The sequence below is a fragment of the Galeopterus variegatus genome, unplaced genomic scaffold, assembly GCF_000696425.1.
Source record: "Galeopterus variegatus unplaced genomic scaffold, G_variegatus-3.0.2 Scaffold626, whole genome shotgun sequence".
In the NCBI taxonomy this organism is placed as follows: Eukaryota; Metazoa; Chordata; class Mammalia; order Dermoptera; family Cynocephalidae; genus Galeopterus; species Galeopterus variegatus.
The window spans coordinates 30,560-43,305 of NW_007726737.1; positions in this window are offsets into that span (position 1 = coordinate 30,560).

The following is a 12,746-nucleotide window of genomic DNA, read 5'->3' on the forward strand; positions in this document are numbered from 1 at the left end:
ATTGCACGTTACCAGCTTCTACTGTTAAACTTGTTAAACTGTACTTAGAAAAAAAACCATCTATGTTCTCTTCCTGTAACTTCCTGGTCTGGAGAATAAATGCAGGAAGAGAACCTCAATTGGGGGTTAATTTCCCAAATGGAAGGAATGCCTCTATCTTGAGGGTTCCAGGAGATTGACCCCTTTCTGGGGCTTCTCACTGCCCAGAAGAGATGGGCTTTGAGTAATCTTTGGCAGCTCCATCACCCAGGGGAAAAGGGGTGACAAATCCACGGGAGGTAAAGCAACACTTGATGGGCAATCAGCTTTCTTAGCACTATGCTAATGACAAAGACCAAAAAGGAAAAGACTGAAAAATTTGACATGAAAGTGTAAAATCTCCATATGGCAGAGGAAACCAAAAACATAGATGAAAAGATAAGACATATAACAAAATGGAAAAAATATTTGTAACATAAAGGAAAAAGTAATATTAACAAACTATGGATTATTTAGAATAAATAAAAAAATTACAAGCTCAGTATAAAATAGGTAAAAGGTATGAAGAAACACACTATAAAAGAAGACATGTAAATGGCCAAAATCCACATTTAAGATGTTTAGCCTCACTCGTAATTACAGAAATGCACATTAACATGAGATAGTTTTGGGCCGGCCCGGTGGCGCACTGCTACAGTGCGCCGCTTGGGAGCGCAACGGCGCTCCCGCCAAGGGTTCAGATCCCACATACAGACCGGTTCCCACTCACTGGCTGAGCGAGGTGCGGGCGCGACACTGAGGGTTGCGATCCGTTGCCGGACACGAAAAAAGACAAAAAAAAAGGAAAAAAAAAAAAACATGAGATAGTTTTTATGTAGGTGGACAGGATTAAAAAGATCTCTAATGCCCAGTTGTTGGCAATGATGGGGAAACAGGTGCCCTTACATTCTGCTGATGGAGCCTAAGCTGAAATTGTCACAGCCTTCTGGAGGGCAATTTGGAAGATGGGTATCAAAATTTGAAATGAGCATACCTGTTGCTTCCTCTAGGACTTTGTTTTAAAATAATGGTGCAGGAGTGCAAAGGTGTATGAACAAGGATGGTCATTGTGTTGGAAAGTTAGAAACAACCGACATGCCCATCAGTAGGGTTTTGGTTAAATAAGTTTACGAGAGTGGAGGTGACATGAGACCAGGCAGGTTATATGAAGGATGTGGGAGATCTTTACATATTGACATGAAACAGATGATGTTAAAGTGAACAAAACAGCTCACACAGTTCCACGTATCAGGTGATCCTCTTTGGTTTGATGTGCAACCCTCTGGTAAGGTGGACACTTACCAGCAACATTTGTTATCTCCATGGGGTAGAATTTCAAGGGAAATTTCTGTCATTTAAAGTTTTTACAAGGAGCGTGTGTTACTTGTATAATAACAAAAGTCAATAGGGATTTCATTTTGAAAAATTAAGGAAAAATGCTATTTATGCAGTCCTTTAAAGCGTTTATTCACATATCCTTTCACTCAACAAACACTAAAGACAATTGGACCCAAGCTTGGAAACCTCTTGCTACTCCTAACACCAAACCAGTGCCGCCTCTGTGTCCTCCACACACATGGTCCTCCTTCACTTCTGCCACAAAGGAGCTGCTGTCCTGTGGCCACCCCAGGGCCAATCCCACCAGCTGTGCCCTAGAGTCCCTCTCCCGCCACTCTCAGAATCCTCACGCTATGAATTCCCATCTGGCTTTCCTGGGCTCCCCTCTGCTGCTCCCTTGCAGCCTCCTTGTCGGCAATAGAAACCGCTCACATCTCTTCCATGCTAAGTGGAAGGAAGGGAGGGAATAGGGAGGAAGAGAGGGAAGAAAGAAGGAATTCTGGACAAAATTACAGGGGAGGAGGGAGAGGAAAGAGGCATTTGAGCATGTTCTTTACTAGTGGTGGCTTTTAATCCTTCTTAAGGAAAAACGGTAGCTTGACTGTTAGAAGAACGCTGCAGAGGAAGCAGCACAAAAGCAAGACCGTGAGTGAGGCGGGGAAGGCGCTCTCTCCCTCTGACCCCGAGGGCCGACCCCGGCCTGTGAGCCCCGCAGCTGCCGCAGGAGGCCTTCTCTGGACGCCGCATGATCTCCACCGTGGGGCTCATCTTTCTTCAGCCATCACTCCCTCCTCCTCCCCTACAGCCAGACTTCCAGAAAGAATTGTCTGCTGTCCTCCATTCCCTCACCTTCTGTCCATCCTCAGCCCACTGAGTCAGCTGCTCAGCCCCAGCACTACCAACACTGCCTCCCCACAGACATCCCCAGTCCTGTCTTGACTTCTCAGCAGCGGTTGGCACCACACTCCTGTGTCTGTCCTTTCTCAGTACCTTCTGCCAGTGTCTTCTCCAGCCTGAAATCTTGTAGTTGGCACTCCTGGCACTCAGTCCTGAGATCTTTGCTCTGCTCCCTGTATCTCTTTCCTTGGCTATCTCATCCAAGCCAGCGTATTCATCACTGCACAAATGCCAGCGACTTCGGAGAACGTGTGATGAGTGGAGACCTCACAACTGGTCCCCAGGAAGTATTGGCCTGGTCGATATCTCCACTTAGCTATCTCTTAGATTTCATTCATTCATTCATTCTACAGAGCACCTGCCACATGTCAGGAACTATACCAGGCACTGGACGTGTGGTGGAGAACAAAACAGACCTGGTTCATGCCCCTGAGCAACTGAAATTGACATGTCAACTACTGAGCTCAGGATCGTCCTTTGACTAACATGCTCATCCATGTTCTCTGTCTCAATAAATGGTAGAGTTTCCACCCACCTGCTCAAGCCAGAAACCCAAACATGATAGCTAGCACTTCACTTTCCCTTATCCAACCTGTGGGAGACATGCTGTAAAGTGACACCAGCCCCTGCAATGAGTCATGGCCCTGTATAATCCCCTCCCCTTGAGGCAAAACCTGTGACTTTCTTCTTATCAATAGAATAGGGCCAAGGTGAAGGGTATCAGCCCCTGGTTTAGATTACATTATATCGCAAGGGTGAAAGGACATCACCCCCATGACTACTGCTGGTTGTATCTGACTCCATCTTCACAGGCTGATGCGAAAGACTCCCTTGCCAGCTTTGAAGATGTAAGCTGTCATGTTTGTCAAGAAACTGTGGGTGAGGGCCGGCCCGTGGCTCACTCAGTAGAGTGCGGTGCCGATAACACCAAGGCCGCGGGTTCGGATCCTATATAGGGATGGCCGGTTTGCTCACTGGCTGAGCGTGGTGCTGACAACACCAAGCCAAGGGTTGAGATCCCCTTACCGGTCATCTTTTTAAAAAAAAAAAAAAAAAAAGAAACTGTGGGTGGCCTCTGACAGCCAGGAAAACAAAAAACAAAACAACAAAAATACACGGACCTCAGTGCTACAAAGATGAATTTTATAGAAGATGAGTTTTACCAACACCTAAGGGAGCTTGGAAATGGGTCCTTCCCTAGCAGACCCTCTGAAGAGACTGCAGCCCGTTTGAAGTCTGGAGAGACCCTGAGCAGAGGACTCAGCTAAGCTGTGCCTGGACCCCTGACCTACAAGAACTGTGAGATAATAAATGGGCGTGATTTTAGGCTGCTAAATTTGTGGTAATTTGTTACTCAGCATAAAAACTAGTGCAGCACCTATCCAACCATCACCAGAACTTTTTAATTCCTTCACTGAAATCATTCTTGAAAACATCCACTCTTCTCCATCTCCACTACTCCACCCAGAACAAACTCTCATCATCCACTACCCAGACAAATAAAGTAGCCTCCTAATGTCCTCTGTCACATTTTTCCCTCCTAAAAGGACTGGGTCAAGACACCAGAGCATCCCAGGCAAGCTGATAATTTGGCATTCCTTCAAATCAACATTTATTCGGTAGAGATGAGGAGAAACTGTCTATTAATGAGTCATGGCCCTGTATAATCCCCTCCACTTGAGGCAAAACCTGTGACTTTCTTCTATTCAGTAGAATATGGCCAAGGTGAAGGCTATCAGACCCTGGTGGTGTGTTGCCCTCTTTTTATGCCAAAATGAGAGGTTCAGTACATCGGACTTTCGAAAGCCAATAACTTCTCGGGAGGTACGTTAAATCACTTAAAATTTAGAAAAAAAAATAAACATCCATTTCCTGTAAATAGCACAATCAATTGCATTATTCAGATGTAGACTTCTAGCTGACTATACTTTTTTTTTTTGGCCCCTGGTCAGTATGGGGATCCAAACCTGTGACCTTGGTGTTATCAGCACCACATTCTAACCAAGTGAGTTAAGTGGCCCAGCCAACTATACCTAATGGCAGTTCTTGGTTGACTCAGCTCAGGTTTGGAGGTACAGTTTGCATATGCCTAACACAAGTTTTTAATTTCAGTGAGGAATAGGAACAATTTATCTTTTTTTACCCTGTTGCTCATGCTTTTAGTGACAAATCTGAGGTCATGGAGATTTATCTTTATGTTTTCTTCTAGTAGTTTTATAGTTTTAGCATTTATATTTAAGTTACTGATCCAGCTTGAATTAATTTCTGTATATGGAATTAGGCAATATTCTTTTGCATATGATTTTCCAGTTGTCCCAGCACAATTTGTTAAAGAGACTTCTTCCCCCCCCCCCCATTAGACAGCACTCTTGTTGAAAATCAATTGGCCATAGATGTTTGGATTTATCGCAAGACCCTCTTTTCTATTCCTTTGGTCTATATGTCTATTTTTTTTTTTTTTTCCTTTTTGTCTTTTTTCGTGACCGGCAACGGATCGCAACCCTCAGCGTCATGCCCGCACCGGACTGGGACCGGCAACGGGATCGCAACCCCCGGTGTTGCACCCGCACCTCGCTCAGCCAGCGAGAGGCCGGTCTGTATGTGGGATCCGAACCCTTGGCGGGAGCGCCGCTGCACTTCCCAAGCGGCTCACTGCAGCAGTGCACCACCGGGCTGGCCCCTATATGTCTATTTTTATGCCAGTACTACTACATATGAATTTTAGAAGGACACATACATTCAAACCATAGCACCTTCTGTTTCTAGTATTCTGAGTTTTTGTCATGAAAGGGTGCCTAACTTTGTCAAATGCTTTTTCTACCTCTATTGAGATGATCAGGTTTTTTCCCCTTCATTTTATTAATGTGGCTTTTTACATTGATTGATTTATTTCCTTATGTTGAACCAGTCTTAATTTCTGGGATAAATTCCACTTGGGCTTAGTGTGTATAATCCTTTACATGAGCTGTTGGATTTGGTTTGTTAGTATTTCGTCAGGGATTTTTGCTTCTGTATTCGTAAGAGATATTGGTCTATAGTTTGCTTTCCTTGTGGTATCTTTGGCTTTGGTATCAGTGTAATGCTGGTCTCATAAAGTATGTTAGGAAATATTTCTTTCTGTCCTAGTTTTTGGAAGGGTTTGAGTAGAATTGGTGTTTATTCTTCTTTAAATTGGTTAAGAATATTTTCCATTTTCCTTTTATTATTAATTTCTATCTTCATTCCATTGTGGTTGGAGAAGATACGAAGTATGTCTTAGCTTTCCATTTTTGACTTTTTAAATGTATGGAGAATTGTTTTGTGGCCTAACATATGGTCTATTCTGGAGAATGTTCCATGTTCACTCGAGAAGAATGTATGTTCTTTTTCTTTTTTTTTTTTTTAATAAAAGATGACCAGTAAGGGGATCTTAACCCTTGGCTTGTTGTTGTCAGCACCACGCTCAGCCAGTGAGCAAACCGGCCATCCCTATATGAGATCCGAACCCATGGCCTTGGTGTTATCAGCACCACACTCTCCCGAGTGAGCCACAGGCCGGCCCAAGAAGAATGTATGTTCTGCTGTTGGTGGGTGGAGTGTTCTGTGAATGTCTGTTAGATTTAGTTAGTTTATAGTGTTCTTCAAGTCTTCTATTTCCTTATTAATCTTCTGTCCAGATGTTCAATCATTATTGAAAGAGGGATATTGAAGTTTCCAACTGTTATTGTAGAACTTTCTATTTCTCCCTTCAATTCTGTCAATATTTGCTGTGTATACTTTGGGACTCTTGTTTGGTGTGTATATGTTTGTACTTATTTTACCTTCTTGATGAATTGACCCTTTTATTAATACACCATGCCTTTATTTTGTGTAACAAATCTATTTTTTTCTGATTCTAGCATAGTCACCTGCTATGGGTTAAATGTCCCCCAAAAGCTCATGTGTTGGAAACTTGACCCCCATTGTAACAATGTTAAGAGGGTGGGAAATCAGATTATGGTATTTGAAAGGTGGGGCCTTTAAGAGGTAATTGGATTGTGATGAATGTGACCTCATGAATGAATTAGTCCATTCATGGAGGAATGGATTGTCATGGGCGTGGATTGGTGGCTTTATAAGGAAAATGAAAGAGCTCTTGCCATCCTTTCCATGTAATACCCCGTGTTGACACAGGACTTGTTGACAGTTTCCACCCAGAAGAAGGCCCCTACTGGATGTGTTCCCTGGACCTTGGACTTCCCAGCCTCCAAAACTACAAGAAATAAATTTCATTTTCTTTATATGCTACCCAGTTTCAGATATTCTGTTATAAGCAACAGAAAACTGACTAATACACCACTCAGGATCTCTTTTGGTTACTATTTGCATGGAGTATCTTTTTTTGTCCTTTTACTTTCAACCTATTCGTGTATTTGCATCTAAAGTGAGTCTTGTAAGCAGCATATAGTTGGATCATGTTTTTTTTATTCATTCTGTCAATCTGTCTTTTAATTAGTGACTTTCCTCCACTTGCATTTAAGATAATTACTGATAATAAAGGACTTCTACCATCATGCTGTTTGTTTTCCATGTGTCTCATATTTTTTCTTGCTCATTTCCTGCTACACTGGCTTTTGTTTGTTTTTCTTAGTGTACAATTTTGATTCCTTCTTTAGTTCCTTTTTCATATATTTCTAGTTATTTTCTTAGTGGTTGCCATTGGGATTAGAACTGACATCCTAAATTTATAAAAATCTAGTTTGAACTGATACCAACTTACTTTAATAACATACATTAATTCTTCACCTATCCAGCTCCATCCTTCCTTTCTGATGTTATTGTCACAAAGGATATCTTTATACATTGTGTGCCCATTAACATAGATTTACAATTACTCTTTTATGGATTTGGCTTTTAAATCATATAGGAAGTGAATAGAGGATTTACACTTAAAATACAATAATCCTAACTTTTATGTTTACTTATGTAGATACCTTTCCCAGTGATCTTTATTTCTTCATATGGCTTTAATTTACCATCTACTGTCCTTTTATTTCAGCCTAAAGGACTCCTATTAGCATTTCTTGTAGGGCAGATCTACTAATAATGGACCACTTTAGCTTTTGTGTATGCTGGAATGTCTTAATTTTTCCTTCATTTTTGAAGGATAGTTTTGCTGGATATAGTATTCACGGTTGACATTTTTGTCTTTCAGCACTTCAGAGATATCACCACTCTCCTACCTTTGGGCCTCCATGGTAGAATGAGAAATTAGCTGTTAATTTTGTTGAGGATCTCTTGTATATGATGAGTCATTTCTCTCCTGCTACTTTCAAGATTTTTTCTTTGTCTTTGTCTTTCAACAGTTTGACTATACTGTGTTTCAGTGTGGACTTCTGGGTTTATCCTACTCTAAATTTGTTGAGTTTATTGAATATGCAGATTCATATCTTTCATCAAATTTGGGAAGTTTATGGCCATTATTTTTTCAAATATTTATTCTACCCTTTCCTCTCTCCTCCTTAAGTAACTCCCATAATGTATATTTTGGTATACTTAATAGTGTCCCATAGGCTGTTTATTTTTCTTCACTTTTTCTTTCTGCTCCTCAAACTGAGTAATTTTAATTACCTTATCTTAAAGTTAACTGATTCTTTCTTCTGTCTGCTCAAATCTGCTGTTGAACCCTTCTATGAATATTTTACTTCATGTCTTGTGCATTCCAGCTCCAAAATTTCTATTTGGTACCTTTTGTTCATTTATATCCCTTTATTGATATTCTATGCTTGTTCATACATCATTCTTCTGATTTTCCTTAGCTATTTGTTTATGGTTTCTAACAGCTCTTGTTTTTCCTTTAGCATATTTCAGACAGTTAATTTAAGCCTTTTTCTGTAGGTCTAATGGCTAGATTCCTCAGGAATGATTTCTATCACTTTCCTCTTTTTTATTTTTATTTACATTACTGTGAATGAGCCATACTTTTCTATTTATTTGTATACTTTATCATTTTTTAATAACTGAATATTTTGAATATTAAAATGGTAACTCTGAAAATCAGATTCCATCCCTTGGCCCCATCCCAGGGATTATTGTTGTTGCTTGATGAAGGCTGCAGTTGTCCATTTATTTAAGCCTTTTCCAAACTATTTTTTGCAAAGACTATATTCTTTGTCATGTGTGGCCACTGAAGTCTCGGTTTTATTATCACTGCAGTCAGCCAGTGATGTGATAGAGATTTTTTTTTTTTAATTCCTGGAGTCAAAAAGAAAAAAAGGAAAGGAAAGAAAAGGGCCATTTTGTTTCCTTAAATCCCCACCAACAGGAAAGCCACTTCAGCCAGCCCATAAGCCAGACTCTGTCTGTGGTGGCTTCATTGCAAACTGCAAGGCAGATCAAAACACACAACCCTGATTTTTGGAGGACAAGATCCCTATTGCCTGCTCACACATCAGCAACCCACAGCAGGGATATGGTCCTCCATTCCCACAACTGCCTGCTGTAGAGATGAATTAGCCAAAATTAATGAGCCTCTTTCTTCATTTAGCACACCCCTGGATGCTGCAAGTGTTCCACTGTACTCTAGAGTTCCAAATAGTTGATTCTGACAGTTCTTGCCAGCTCAATAGTTGTTTCAGTGAATGGATCAATTCCTGGTGCATCCTACTCTGCCATCTTCCATGATATGACTTCCCTCCCCCTTCATATTAGTTTTGATCCCACAGAAAACAGACAGCCACCTCAAGATAGGATAATTCCAGGAGGGTATACTGTATTTACAAAGGACTATTTACAAAAGTATGTATGTAGGAGAACCACAAAAGAGAATGCAGTGACCCAGGACTAACAGCAGCCAAGCAGATACTACCCCTAGGCCCTAGGGTTGAGCAGAGAGGCCAAGACCAGGAAGGAAGAAAAGAGTGTGCTGAGGTGGCCACCTTGAGAGGAGCAGTGACATGTGGTTGATGGACACAGCCAGTCTGAAGCAAAAATCTTAAGAAGAAGGAAACAGGGGATTAAATACCCTCATATTACTCTCCTTTTCCCTCCTCCTCCTCCTCCACCTGCTGGAGCTCCTTATCGGCCAACCAAACACCCAAGTGCAAGGGTGCCCAGTTGATGTGAGGGTGGAGAAGGATGAATAGATAATCTGGAAGACTAAATGGAAAATAGCCAGAAAGCCCCCCTCAACCCCCAAATTACCTCTAGCCTCTATAAATAAGACTGAATGAAACAAATTTCTGGCTATTTTAGAATACTCACTTTCCCTACTTTGGCCATCAGGATTTAGCAGTATGAAGGTTCAATCAACAAACTGTTGTCATTTTTAAATGGATAATGACTGGCCCAGTTTTTTAAACGCTGTTTTATCACACTTGCAACTAACTAACAAACTATCTTGTTCAGTGCTGGATGCTAGTATGTCATAGTGGTCAAGAGCATGACATCTGGAGTCTAAATCCCACCTCAGTAGCTAGCCACATATATAACTTCAGATACACTCTTCAGCCTCTCAGCACCTCAGTTTTATCATCTACATAATGAACTAATATTATCCCCTACTTCTTAGAGGTGTCCTAGGCATCCAATAAGATGATACATGTAAAGCACTTAGAACAGCACCTAGCACAGAATAATTCCTCAATCTCAATAAATGTTAGCTATTATTATGTCTCTAGTTGCCCATCTCTCAGCACTTCCCCCTCCAGCCCTACCTATAACTTACTGGTCTGCTTTCACTTTCTGGAAAATGTCATGTTCTCTTGTCTCTAGACCTTCTTACATGCCTCTTTATCTGCCTAACTAATGCTTATTTTAAAAAACAACAGATACTCTTGCATATCTATCCACTTCAAACTCTGACAATACCAAATGATAACAAGGACAGGGAGCAATGAGAACCCCCATACATTATTAGGGGGAGTATAAATTGGTACAACTATGATTACTGTACTAGTCTGTTTCTGTTGCTTATAAAAGAATATCTGAAACTGGTCAATTTCCCAAAAAAATGAAATTTATTTCTTATAGTTTTGGAGGCTGGGAAGTCCAAAAGTCCAGGGAACACATCTGGTGAGGGCTTTCTTCTGTATAACTCTCTACAAGGTCCCCTGATATCACATGGTAAGAATGAGCTGAGCAAGAGAGCTAATCTCTTCACTCTCTCTCCTTATAAAACCATCAGAACCATGCCCATTACTCCATGAATGGACCAATCCATTCACAAGGGCACAGTCTTCACAATCTAATCACCTCTTAAAGGCCCCACCTTTCAAATACCACAGTCAGATTTCCCACCCTCTTAACATTGTTACAATGGAGATTAAATTTCCCATACATGAACTTTTGTGGGACACATTTGACCCATAGCAAGTGCGTTGGAGAGCAATGTGGCAACATGTAGCTAAGTTGAAGATGTCTGTGTCCCATATCTCAGCAATCACATTCTTTGGAAATACCCTAAAGAAACGTTCACACCTGTACATAGAAAATATGTAGAAAAATGTTCAAAGCAGCATTGCTTGTAATAGCAAAAATACTGGAAATAACTTCAGTGTCCTTCAACAGTAGAATGGATAGATATCTTTATAATCATAATGTATAACCATACATTGGAATGCTACATCAGAGTTAAAATAGCTACATTTAACAACGCAGGTAAATCTCAAAAACTTACTGTTGACTAAAAGGAACAAGTTTCGAGAGAAGATGTACAATCTGATACCATTAACAAAAAACTCAAAACTGCGCAAAATATACTATACATTGTTTATGGACACATACATATGTAGTAAAGTATAAAAACATGCATAGGAAGGATAAACACCAAATGCAGGGTGATGGTTACCTTTTTGGAGGGAGGGAAGGAGGAAGAGAGAAAAAGAAAAGTAATTGGGTGAGGGAGATTTCAACTGCATTTCCCTTTTTAAAAGTTCTGAAGCAAGTTTAAATATAAAATTTAAGTTTCAGAAAGGCTGGATGATGGGTACAAAGATATTTGTTCTATTGGTCATACATTTAAATAAACAAAAAGCAAGATGGTTGAAAGGGAAGATTCATTGAAAATCTGTTAAAAAAAAAAAAAAGAAAGAAAGAAAGAAAGAAGCTTTTCGTATTCTAGTCCCCAAGCAGCCAAGTGATTATGCCCTTTCCCAACTCCACACATTCCACCCACACCCCTTCCTTTATCTCCGCGACTGGAGATGAATTTTCTATAGACTCAAGTCCAGTGGAAGGCAATGGGGAGGCACGGGGCTGATAACACAATTGAGCTGGGATGCAAAGCATTCTTCTCTGCCCAGTACACTCTAGGAACACTCACAGCCCAGTTTATAAACCCCAAATACACCTGGAGAGAAGCCCTCCCAATACTGACATTCAACAGCTGGCCCGTTGAATATCTGTGCATCTTATAGTGGAGGCTGTTAACCCACTGCTCCTCAAAACATAATGTACATTGGAATCACCTAGTGATCTCATTAAAATGCAAATTCTAAATCTGTAGGTCAGAGCGGGCCTGAGGTTCTGCATTTCCAATATGCTCCCAGATGATGCCAATGCAGCTGGTCCTTTTTGAGTAGCAAGGTGCTTGTCAGTTCATCCTTCCTGCACTCTCAGAGTCTCCACTCAGCTTTTTAGTGTCTCATCCTTAAATATGAACAGACAGCTAAAGTACCTAACTTGTCAGCACCATGCTCACCCAATTTTTTTTTTTTTTAAAGATGACCGGTAAGGGGATCTTACCCAGTGAGTATGCTCACCCAGTGAGCAAACCGGCCATCCCTATATGGGATCCGAACCCGTGGCCTTGGTGTTATCAGCCCCGCACTCTCCCGAGTGAGCCACGGGCCGGCCCTAAAGTACCTGACTTGTGAGGATGCCCATTAACATGAAAGAGAGTGGGCTGGCCAGCTCGGTTAGAGCATGGTGCTGATAACACCAAAGTCCAGGGTTCAAGCCCTATACCAGCCAGCCACAAAACAAAAGAAAAAAAAAAAAAAAAACAGAGAGAACAAAACAAATTAGCATAAAAGCAGACCCAAAGAAAAAGAAACAAAGCAGAAAGCAGAAAATAAACTAAAAACAAATTCACTATAATATCTTCAAAGAGATAGAAGATATGCCTGCCCATAAAACAAAGATAGAATAATATGGAGATGAGACAGTGAAAAAAAAAGGTCTTGGATTGTTGGTGGGACTGCAAAATGGCACAGCCTCTATGGAAAATGGTATGGAGGTTCCTCAAACAATTGCAGATAGATCTACCATATGACCCAGCTATCCCACTGCTGGAAATAAACCCAGAAGAATGGAAATCATCAAGTCGAAGGTATACCTGTTCCCCAATGTTCATCGCAGCACTCTTTACAATAGCCAAGAGTTGGAACCAGCCCAAATGTCCATCATCGGATGAGTGGATATGGAAAATGTGGTATATCTACACAATGGAATACTACTCAGCTATAAAAACGAATGTTTGTTTGTTTTGGTTGGCCAATACAGGCCCTGAACCCTGGGTCGTGTTGTTATCAACA